Genomic DNA, 11,926 nt, shown 5'->3' with positions numbered 1-11,926 from the left:
AGAATAACAACTGGAGGTGGGATGGCTTAGGGAAAGTGCATCCACAGCCCTACAGCTGCTGGAATCCCTTTGGGCTGACAGGAGCATGCAGTTGGATGCCTTGCAGCTACTGATGAAAAGCAGCCCTGATTACTGCAGAGATCCTAAAAATCCAAGCCGCATGTGAGGCTCGAGGTATACCCCACATCAGCTTTCTAATTACCAAATTTTTGTGTGCTGCACTTGCAGATTCTTTGGGATTTATCCCTGGTGTGAGCTGTGTACAAAAAGGAGCTGGGCAAAAGGAAGCTTCCCCATCATGCTTTATACTGCTGTGCAAACTTCTCCCAGCTTTTGCTCCTCAAATCACAGCAGCTCTCTCACATCTCACTCCTTTCCCAAAACGAGGAGGAGCTGGGGAAGGCGGTGCGTCTGCTTCCCAGAGAGGGAGCAAGAGGCTCAGCAGCTCAGCAGGTTACCTGTGAATGGAATTATTGAAATTCTTACTTCCAGGGGAGCGCACTTTAAAAAGCTGTGGGTTATTTAAGGTGCTGGAGTTTGAAAATAAGATGTGGAGTTAGCTCCCCTGCTCCCCACCAGCACCCAGCTGCCTGCTTATTTCAGAAAAAAAAGTTCACATGTAGAAGCAAAGGTGGAGTGCAGACATACCTGCTCCCAACACGCCAGAAGGTCTGAAGCAATGTTATTTGTGCAGGAAAAAAGCGCCTGCTGAACACAGGCTGTCTGATCCCCGAGCTCCCGAGCCCTAGGCAGGGGCTGCTGGTGTGGTGAGCAGTAATGAGAGAAGCTGGGAGGGAGGGGAGAAAGGATGGGGAAAAAAATCAGTCTAAACTTGCCTGCCAGGGCCATGGGTGGGTGGGCAGCAGCTCCTACCCCATCTTCTCCATCTTACCCATAATGGGATGCACATTTGGCCTTTTCCAGGCCCCAGATAACTCCCACGATGAAGGGAAGATTATTTTTCAAGATGGTCTTCAGAGATTTCTTTTAACATTCCCCAGCATGCTGTGTCTGGACCTGCAGATTTACAGTATGTGGGTTGAGTTTTGTCAGATACTCTTTTACCATCTCTGTGTTTATCCTTTACTCTTGGCCTCTCCAGCTGCTCTCTCATAAATCCTCTGCTTTCTGCACAAGAATCCCCAATTTCTTCATTATCATTACTGAAACGAAGCAAGAGTGGCTTCCTCCAGCCCGAGCCGCCCTAGAGCTGGCCCAGCTCAGCCTTCCTTGCTGCAGGACTTAGATTTATTCTCCAATTCCTCTGCCCTTCTGTTCCTGTTTTTAAATAAAAATACTAATGCATGAACACTGCAGCGTGACTAGAGCAAAGCTGTCCCCATGGAAAGTGTTTAAAATGCACGGCTCAGACATCCACTGTATATTACAGATGTGCATTACTTTGTCACCTGCTCACCTCCACGTGGACCTGGTGTGCTCATATTTCTGATAGATTAAATGAGTAGGTCACAGCTCTGCCCACATTTATGGGCGGTTTTCTTTTTTCTGTTGTCTTCGTTCTCTCCTATGATTTTGATGCTTTTCTTTTTGCTATCTCAGTGCTGCATTCCTTGTCTCCGTGGACCAGCAGGCTACTTATGGGCTGCTATTTGCTGGATTGATGGGCTGAGGCCAGTGGGATGAAGTTCAACAAGACCAGGTGCCAGATCCTGCACTTCGATAACAACAAGTAACAACAATCCCATGCAATGCTACAGGTGTGGGGTAGAGTGGATGGAAAGGCTGCGCAGGTGAAAAGGATCTGGATGTGCAAGCTGACGGCTGCTGAACATGAGCCAGCAGTGTGCCCAGGTGGCCAAGTAGGCATCCTCGCTTGTATCAGCAATAGTGCAGCCAGCAGGGGCAGGAGGTGATGGTCCCTCGATGTGCTCGGCCACATCTCAAGTGCTGCTTTCAGCTCTTGGCTCCTCAATACAAGAAAAACATCAAGGTCCCAGAGCATGTCCTGAGAAGGACACTGCAGCTGTGAATGGTCTGGAGCACAAGTGTTACTGGGAATGACTGAGGGAACTGGGATTGTTCAGTCCGGAGAAGAAGAGGCTCAGGGGAGACATCATCACTATACAGTGCCCTGCGAGGAGGTTGTGGTGAGGTGGGGGTCAGCCTCTTCTCCCTGCTAACAGTGATAGGATGGGAGGTGAAGGCCTTAAGTTGCACCAGGAGAAGTTCAGGTTGGATATTAGGAACAATTTCTTCTCCAAAGGAGTGGTGATATGCTGGCACAAGACGCCCAGGGAGGTGGTGGAGTCACAATCCTTGGAGGTGTTCATAGAACGTGGAGATGCAGCACAGAGGGATGTGGTTAGAGGACAACATTGGTGGTGGGTGGAGGGTTGGACTAGATAATCTTAGTGGCCTTTTCCAACCTTAATGATTCCACAATTCTATGACTCTGTGCAAGCAGGAGGTGATGGATGGCACCACCACGCTCTGAGGATGTCCTGCCACAGAAGGTGTGTGGTTTACTGGCTCCGTCTGCTGCCATCCATCACCAAAATGAGGGTGAAGGCTCTGGGTGGTTTCGCTCTTATTCAGGAGGAAGAACATCCAGCCTGAGGCTTAGTGGAGAGAATCTGATGCTGCCAACCATTTTCTGTTGGTCACTGTGAGCTTGGTTCTGAGGGATGCCGAGCAATGGGTCATAACTTCAGCACAGTACCTGACCTACATGTCCGGCACAGGTATGCTCCAGAAGTGTGTGAGGCACTTGCACCTAGTTTAAGCAAATCACATATGTCCTAAGGAAGGAATGCTCAGAGCCTGGTTTCTTCCCTTTTGCTGCTGTGCAGGCAACAGGAGAGGGCTTGTGCTGGGCAGGTGCTGGCTGTGCTCGACCCTCTCTATTTGGCATTTGGCCATGCCAACTGCGGGCACTGCTGTCAACATTCCCAGCACCGTGGTGTTGGCCTCTGGGGGCTCACTCCCCTGCCTGCGTCATGCCAGGCAATTTCAGTCTGCAGTGCTGCTCTCCCGAGGAAACGCCGGCCATAGATTTTGGAATGGATATTGCCCAACAGTATATTGTTTTCATAAATCTCAGTAGATCTGCTTTATATCCCGGAGGCTAGACATTCTAATTATTGCTTCTATTTTATCTAAATTGGCAACAAAGCCGTCTCAGCTCAGCTCAGAGCTGGTACAGGTAATTCTGCTAGACCAAATTCTGACCTTTTAAAGTTCATTCTGAAGTGTGTGCTGTGCTCCCTGCAGCTCCTGCCTGGGTCTTAGTTCCTGGAGCCATCGCCCAATTTAAATCAGCAGTCACCATGGCTTCAATACATCGTGCCTTAAAGATGTAGGCAATTACTGTGTGAAATATCTCCGGAGCAGCACTAATATCAAAGGGCATTCTCATACCCTTAAAACACCCAAACAGCATATTAAAGATCTCGTTGGAGTGAGATTTAAGCTCGTCTCTTTGCAGTTTGTTCGCTGAAGCAGATGCCCTTCATTTCACAGCGGTTTTTCTTCCTTTTCCTGCGGACGCACAGAGCGGTGTTCACCAAAGCATCCTTCAGTTGGTTTGCAACAACAGCCCCAGAAGCAGCTCTATCTGACTTTCCTTACCCTTTCAGTAACTCCCAGATTTCTCTCTATGTTGCCTTTTTGCTTCTCCCCTTAGAAGTGAGATATTTCCAGTGAAGCGACCAACCAATGGCTGGAGTTCAATGTGGTGCTCCCTTCCAGGCAACCGCAGCCCAAGCAGACACCTGAGAACTCCCAGGGGCTGCATCTACTGTAGCAAATAAATGCTTTGCAGCTGATTTTATTTTTTTTTTTTTATGTAAATGACATTCCATGCAGTAGCCTTTAAACTGAAGTGGGACTTGACTGTGGCAAAGGATGCGGAGTGGTGCAGGGTGAACCTCTCCCTGTATGTCACTCAGTGGCATTTGCAGTAAAAATATTTCTAATTTCACACCGAGGTGAGGTTCTCAAGTGGTACATCTGGATAAAATTGTTGGGAATGTATTACCTGGTGCTTGTTTAAAAACAATGGCATTGTGTGTGATTATTCTTTTTTATGTCCTAGATGTGAAGCAGTGTTTGCTATAGGCTCTCCATTAATTCCCCCAGCTGCAGCACCAGGCGCTGCTGTGGAGCAGTGATGTTGGAGGCGTACTGTGCATTGCAGTTAATGAAGAGCAAAACTGAACTGCACTTCCAAACAAGAGGACTTTCCTGCCACTGTGGAACTTCATACATGTCCTTATCCCCATGTGGAAGCTCTGCATGGCTGCCACGTGCAGGAAGACTCGGGACCTGCAGATCCAGCAACACGGGCACCACCTTCAACTGCTCCCCATTCCCACCCTTTTGCTGGAGGTGTTCAAGATCCATGGAGATGTGGCACTGAAGGACATGAGTAGTGGGCATGGTGTGGATGGGTTGGTGTACTGGATAAGCTCACAGGTCTTTTCCAACCGTAATGATTATGTGATCCCCATCCACCCTCCATTTTTTTGCCCATCCACGTTTTGTCCATGGGATTGTTCATGGATATGCCTGTCACGTTCCCCTTTGCTTCTTAAAAAATATACCCCCAAAAAAACCTTGTTTTCTTATTCCGATTTTCCAGATCACCAGAATTAGTGCATCTTTTTTTCCTCGTGCTGCTTTTCCAAAGTTGAGGAAATTTGGCCCCATTCCAGATGGAAAAGTCAGGAGGCAGCCCCCACCCACCCTCCATCTGCTGTGCTCAGAGCAGGAACCGCTCACGGGAGGAGATGGGGAATAACACACCCAACTTCTCAACTTTCTGATTTCAGCAAAACAGAGACATGTTCTTAATAAAGAAAAAAAAAAAAGCCAACATGAGGAGAACATACTGCTTCTGACCCACAGCATTTTACACGTGGATGCTGGATGAGGTGTGCCTGGAGGATGCTGGCATGGCCACAGTGGGGCTGAATCCCACTATGGGCGCAGAGGGTGACCTGCACTTCCTGCGTGCAGGAAGCCACTCCCAGAGCCTGGATTCATGTCTTCCCCATATGTGATGTTGCTGTGAAATCAATACAGTTGCTGCTTTCTCCAGGCAGCTGCTCCAGCATCTCCTGCCCTCCTGCTAGGCTCCGCCGCCTTCCTTGCAGGCTGAATGTTTCCAACTTCTGCTTCAGCTCTCAGATCTTGTTGTGCACTTTTCTGCAAGGCTGAGGCTGCAGAGCTGTCAAACACTGCTCTCACTACACCAGGGCATCCTCAGCCCTCTCTCTAGCAAGTTGATGAGTATGCGCACCTCCAGCCTCATACCAGAGCTTGTTTCCTATGCCTGGGCTACATGTGTGGTTTCCTTTGCAGGATCCCGGTGTCCTTTTTAATTTGGGACACCCACATTAGAAATAACATCCATAGCAATGCTTCCAGCAATACAGTGAGGAGAGGCGAGATTGCTCCCCTACTTCTCTATGCTGTTCTCCCATTATAAACTGGAACTATATAGACATTTTGCCACTCTTCTGGAATTTGTCCGTTTTTTTCTAAGATCTGTTAAACCACCACATTGGCGTGAGCACATTTCTTCCTGACTCCCGAGCATCAGCTGTCCGGATGATCTGCAAATGCTGAATTCGAGGAGCTCATGCCTCACATCCCCCATTGTTACAGATGGCAGGATTTATATTCCATCCACAGTATCATCTGGAGATGAATATATCCTCCTGCTTCATTCCAAATACAGAACAGAAATATCTACCAAACATTTCTGCCTTTCTGCACCAGTCACCATCTGGCAGGAGCAGGCAAAGAACCGTGCTGAGTGCCAAGCTTCAGTGCTCCTTGGGGATGCTCGTGCTGTCCCAGCACCCGCACGCACGTGGCACCGTGCATCCTCCCCTGGGTGGGATGTCCCCACTCTTTGGCCCTCTCTGTGTGCAGTGGACATGGGGTAGACCCCTGCCCTGATCCCAGCCCTAAGGGCAAGCTTGCAGCCTCACAATTGTGCCAATTCCTGATTCAACTCTGGGCTGAAGTTCCCATTGCCATGTAAATCACTGCATGGGACTGAAGGGCAGGGAACAGGGAGCACCAATGGAGGAGGCTGAGATAAGGGTGCTCCAATTGAAATTCAGAGATTTCTTTTCTTCTTTCTTCCAAGCATTCAAAGAACAGATTAAAGCCAAACTGAGGCCTGCTGGGGGAAAATATTGCGGGGAAACACCCAAACAGTGCATTGAACATTTACAGCCTGAGTCACCTCTTGTCACCTCTTGTCTCTGTCCAAAGGACTCCCTTGCTCTGCTTGTGTCTCCCCCATGGAACATGAGACATGTGCCACGTTGGTGACATCACACCCCTGGCATTTTGTCATGTCCCTGCCCCAAGGACACTACTTTGAGGCTTTGCTCCAGCGCAGTGAGAGTTGGTCCTAATGCATCCCCACCAGCAGCAGCCCTGATCCTATCGATAACTGACAGATGTGGAGCCAGGCATAGCTGCAGTATGGACACCTGACACTGCAGGGGGGTGCCCCCACTCCTGAAGGTCATTTCTGTGCCCTGCCCCATGCCTGTCTGGAACAAGTGGCACTGGCACCAACCTGGCACCAACGCCAACCAACTCATGCCTTTATGCCCCCCAGCTTTGGGGGGCACCTCAGCGCTGGGTTTGGTGCCATTCTCTGTACTCCACTGCAGCAGTGCCAGTAATGCTCAGCTCCCCTGGACTTGGGGCATGGCTGTGGCATTGCTGCATGTATGCAGCTGTAGCAGATTTGGAGTTTTTATTTTCTTTTCAGCATCCTCAAATCCCTCCTGTTTGCCTTTGTGAGCATCGCTGGCACTTCAGTGAGGATCCCACAGGGACTACAAGGTCTCGGAGCAGAATGGGAATTTAAAGCCTTGCATCGCACAGAAATGCCAGAATATATATTTTTTTTTATCATGTGGCATTTCACTGCATCCCACCCACCCCTGCCAACACCCATGTTGTGACCCAGCTGTGCCATGTGGGGAGGGGCTCCAAGGGACTGTGGGCACCAAGGGGACACCGAGGGGATGCAGGGGTGGCAGGCAGACCCCTCATGTGAGGTTGCCATATGAACCAGTTCCCCATCAGAGACCCTCATTGCATTTTTGGAAGCCCTTGTGTGAGCCCCACTGTCCTGCACAGATTTCCTTGCACTGCCATGGGCTCCTCAGCCCCATATGCCAGAGTGGGGTTTGGGATGCTGAGCCTGCAGCCAGATGAGGAGTTGGCCATGGAGTTCCCCAGAAGACTCCCAGGATGCAGAGAGTTGGGGGGAAAACAGAGGGGAAGGAGGAGAATATGTACATGGGGTGAATGGAGGTGGAGGGTGGTAAGGAGCGGCTGTGCCTGCAGCTGAGGGCAAGGGAGGAATGTGCTCCTGAGGCACTCGATGCTTCAGATAGTTCGGATGCCAGGGCTGGGGAGGTGTTTGCATTCCCTCCCTTCATTTGCACTGCTCTGGGGCCTCACAGCTGCCAAGCAGGTTCTGGTGGGAGAGCAGGTAGCTGGGAGCCAGCATGGCCAGGACACATGTGGGGATGGGGATGGGAACATAGCAATGGTGCCCATGGCCCATGGCTCAGCACTGTGCAGCCACCCCTGCAGCACAACCCCAGGGTCCACTGCTCCCCACTCCTTGTGCCCATAACCACGTGGATCACCACAGGGCACAGAGGAGCTGCCAGCCCTGCTGCTGCCCCGCGCTGGGATGACAACTGCCCACTGTGTCCTCCTCCACTTTCCAGCTCTTCGTGAGCCTTTGATCCCTGGCAATACTTTGCCTCTCACTCCACGACAACTTAATTTCTATAGTAACCTCCTGTGCTGGAGCTCGTCGAAAGGCCTTTTGAAAATCTGAATAAACTATGTTGAGTGGTTTTTCTTCTACCCACTCTTTGCTGGAGTATTAGAAAAATGTGAATACAACGAACGAGGCCGGATGCTCCTGCACAGGATCTGTGCTGCCATGTACGGCAGCGTTCCCATCCGAGCCCCCTTGGGGACAGCTGGGAACATGCTTCACAGCAGCACCCAGGGGCAGTGGATAACTTCTCTGTCTGGTTACAAAAGTTTAATTAATCCACACAAATTTTCTATCTGCAGATAACTTGGGCCTTATGAAATTCCAATAAAACCATTTATCACAGCTGGCAATCTGATGCTGCCAGCAAAGCTTGCGGACACTTAGGGAGTAATTGATAGCCCTACATAATTTTAAATTAGGAGCTACATTGTTGATTTCAGTCCTTAGAAAACAGCCCTTGTTTTGGGCACCCTGGCTCCCAGCAGGTTGTCCCTCGTACCCCTGGTGCCCCGCACAGCACTGTGACGCTGATGGGTCCCACTGTGATGGATCCTGCACCCAGCCATGCTGCTGGGTGAGGGGTGCTGTGGGTCTGCTCTGAGCAATTGCAACTTACACATCTCTCAGCTGTTGAGTGGGAACAGTGTGGACAGAGGGAACAGAGGATCAGGAGGGGCTGGGAGCACACAGGTGGATGAGGCACGAGGCCAGAGCATGTCTTGTGGATGTGGTTCGTTAGCTAATGGGTGCACTGGGGCTTTGAAAGCGCAAAGCACTGAGCAGGTGCAAAGGAATTCATGTTTTAAATAATTGATTAGTTTTTTTCCCTCTTTTTCTAACCCGGAGCAACCATGCGTGCCTGGCCATGAGCAGCACTGAGCACCAGGGAACAGCAATGGGGCCATGCGCTGCACCCTGGGTGTCCCCAGGCCCAGTGTGTCCACAGCAGGACATTGGGGTGCTGCTGCCCGGCCCTTGCTCAGGGATTGTCAGGAATGCTCCATCCATGTAACCAAGTTAAAACAATCCAGGCACGACACTGTAATGAGATTTGCAATTTGTCCCAGGCAGGCGGCGGCATCCTTCCCCCATTAGGGCCACGCGCTGCTTACAATCATATCAGTGAGGCAGGGATTTAGCAGTAGGAAATCAAAGCTCTCCCTGCAGACCTCAGCCGAGGGCAGCACTGGGGCTGCCTTCAGCCCATGGGAGCTGAGCACTGAGTAAGCAGGCCAGGACCCTGAAAGCCACAGGAGCAGGGAGCTACCTCCTGGCCCTCCAGCCTCACTTACGTTTTTCATTGTTTTCTTGGGATCTATCAATTAAACAGATTTTAATCCACACAGTCTGGAGCTATTGATGCCATGCCGTGCTAACTTGTTAGCAGGCTGTCAAGTAGATGAACCCAAACACCAAATATTAAACGAGGTCGGTACAGACTGAAAGGGGCCAGCACTGTGCCTTGCTCCTGCAGACTATGCCTTGCACACACAGCCACCACAGCCACGTCCCCTGCACTTGGAGTTGCAGTGCAGGGAGTTGGGATACCCAAATGACCCATGGAACAGAGGGGAACTGCCCTACTGCCCTCTCTCCTCTCTGTCCCACTGGGGTACGGCTTCCCAAGCATTGTGCCACGAAGGTTATTTACTGGGTGAGTTATGGCTTTGTTTTCCCCTGTGTAAATATCTGGGAAGCGCAGCTAATGTTCTGTGCACAGCCGAGGCAATTACAGCCCTTATTGGAGCACAGCTGCCCCCCTGGAACCCTCAATGCAAATCAGCCCCAGCTCCCCCTGCACCTCGTGTGCAGAGAAAAATTTGCATGAAATCAGTTCGTACAACGAGCCCAGTGCTTCATGGCCCTGTGCTTCCCAGCTCCTGTCCCACATCAGCCAGGTGCACTGGGTAATCCTTCCAGATGTCCATGGGGTGACCCATCCAGTGTGCCCTGAGTGGCCCTTCCAGCTGTACTGGGGACTGCAGATGCTCTGAGGCAAGCTTTCCCGTCCAGCTGCTTGGAGACTAGAGGCTCCAGCTGCACAGAGATGGCTCCAGCTGCTCCCACGAGCCCCATGGCCTGGCACAGATGGGTTCATCCCTGGGCCCCTCTCTCACTGAGGGCTGCTTGCTGGCACTTATGAGGCAGGAATGGGACATTAGGGGCACCCAGCCCACCCCAGCCTGCACCCAGTGCTGGAGACTGCATGGCAGCCGAGCTCCCGACCCTGGCCCCAGGCCGGCAGGCAGCCCCGAATCAGCTTCATTAAGAGCCATTGATCTGTTTCTTGCTTAATATATTTTTCATTTCCCAATGTTTTTTTCCAGGCTCCACAGCGTTTGCAGCTTGTACCAATTAAGGCGGCAGCACAGAATGAGCACTGCAGCCCATTAATTAAACTTATATGGGGAGATTAAGTGCCCACTCCATTCTCCCTGGCAGCTCTCCCCAAGCAACAGGCGTGCTGGGCCCCGAGCACGGCTGGACGCTCATGTGCCACTCCCTCACCGCTGCCCATGGTGAGCCCCGTGCCATGCAGACATTCCTGGGGGCTCAGTGTGTGCAGAGGGGCCGTGGCTTCACTGCACAGGCAGCAGGGTGCTGGGTTCCATGCACTGTGGCTCAGTGTGATGATCCCAGCTGTGCTATGAGGAGTGCTGGGTTCCATGCACTGTGGCTCAGAGTGATGATCCCAGCTGTGCTATGAGGAGTGCTGGGTTCCATGCACTGTGGCTCAGTGTGATGATCCCAGCTGTGCTATGCTATGAGGGGTGCTGGGCTTTGTGGAAGCCGGCTGCTCACACCAACACGGCACAGCAGCCTCTGTTCACACTGTCACATGCTGTTGCCATGGAAATGATTGCACTGTCACAAACTGACATCCTCCAAACCCAGGCACATGAGTACCAAGCGGCCGGTGGCCCCTTTGGCACCTTGTGTGCAGGGTAGGGCTGATAGTGCTACTTTGCATCCTGTCCCAAACAGAAAGGGAAGGAGCAACACAGTAGGCGCATGTGTTTTGATAGCCCATGCCATTTTCCAAGGGGACTGTGGATGAGCCCTCCAGCCACAAACTGCAAATTTGGATAAGGGCGGTGAAAATGGAGCTGTGCCCAAAAGCACGCAGAGTCGCCCCAACTGTTGGAGCAGGTGAGGAGGCAGAGCCGCTTCCCCATGGCAGGGTCAGGCGGAGGCACCGGGAGGCTTTGCAGTGGCTGGGATGCAGCCTCTGCCTTTCCCGCACTGGCATGAAGTACAGGAAGCCATCCTTACACCTCCATCCTCTGTGCCCAAATGCACGGAGAAGGAGATCCATATCAACATGGATGAGGAGAATGAGGAAAAGAGTGCAAACAGCAGGGAGGCACTGAACTCGAGCAATCAGTGGAGATCCACTCGGTGCTGTGATGGCACAGCAGCTGGGGGGCTGGTGGTATACATCCCAGCACAGTGCTGCCATGCACATCTACTGCCTTTTGGGCAGGAGTGAGAGTTGGACCAGAACTACGTACCATGGACCAAAGCCATTTATCATTTCCATCCAAAAACAATCGGGATGCAAAGCTGTGCCTGTCTGTGCAGGTGATATAAGGGCTGTGAAGTAAGAACTGTGAGGATGTTTGCTATAGCATCACAGCCTGCAAGTGAGGAACAGCCCTGCTGGGGTAAAGGTAAGGACAAATACAGAGGGAGGTATGCATTCTGGCACCTCGTAAGGCCAAGCACAGTCCTGAAGGACAGAGCATCCCACAGGTGGGAGCAGAGCCATTGGGGCTCCCCTGCTGCCAGTGGCACCCGCTGCACAGCTCCCTGCCTTGCTGCTTTTGATTTAGCAGTTGCCAGAGAAACTCCAAGTTGCAGTTTGGGGAGCATCTGCATTTTAATTAGTACCAGCAGTTCTGTTCCAGCCTAGCTGTTGCCTGCAGGTTCCCTACTGCCCTCACTGGGGCAATGTCAGGGCTATAGGGCTATGCCATGAGAGGTGCCTCCAGGGAATGCCGGGTGTCTGGGCTGGGCTGGGCTGGGCACCAGGAGTAGTGGCCATGTGCCCCTGATCTTGGTGCCCCTGGAGGCAGCACACAGCCCCATGCCCTACCTGGCTCCCTGGGCCTTTCATTTTAACAGGGCTCTCAC

At 51.8% G+C, this 11,926-nt stretch overlaps 1 long non-coding RNA gene across 1 annotated transcript; it reads left to right on the top strand.

Moving 5' to 3' along the window:
- Positions 1–859: 859 nt before the first annotated feature.
- LOC109369347 lies at positions 860–4,848 on the top strand. Its single transcript, XR_002118305.2, has 3 exons — positions 860–2,474; positions 2,557–2,702; positions 4,055–4,848. It is a non-coding gene; the product is annotated as an uncharacterized LOC109369347 (long non-coding RNA).
- The last annotated feature ends 7,078 nt before the right edge of the window (positions 4,849–11,926 follow it).

This window comes from Meleagris gallopavo, chromosome 10 (genome assembly GCF_000146605.3).
Source record: "Meleagris gallopavo isolate NT-WF06-2002-E0010 breed Aviagen turkey brand Nicholas breeding stock chromosome 10, Turkey_5.1, whole genome shotgun sequence".
NCBI lineage: Eukaryota > Metazoa > Chordata > Aves > Galliformes > Phasianidae > Meleagris > Meleagris gallopavo.
The sequence above is the reverse complement of the archived record's forward strand: the minus strand, read 5'-3'. Positions and strand labels throughout refer to the sequence as shown.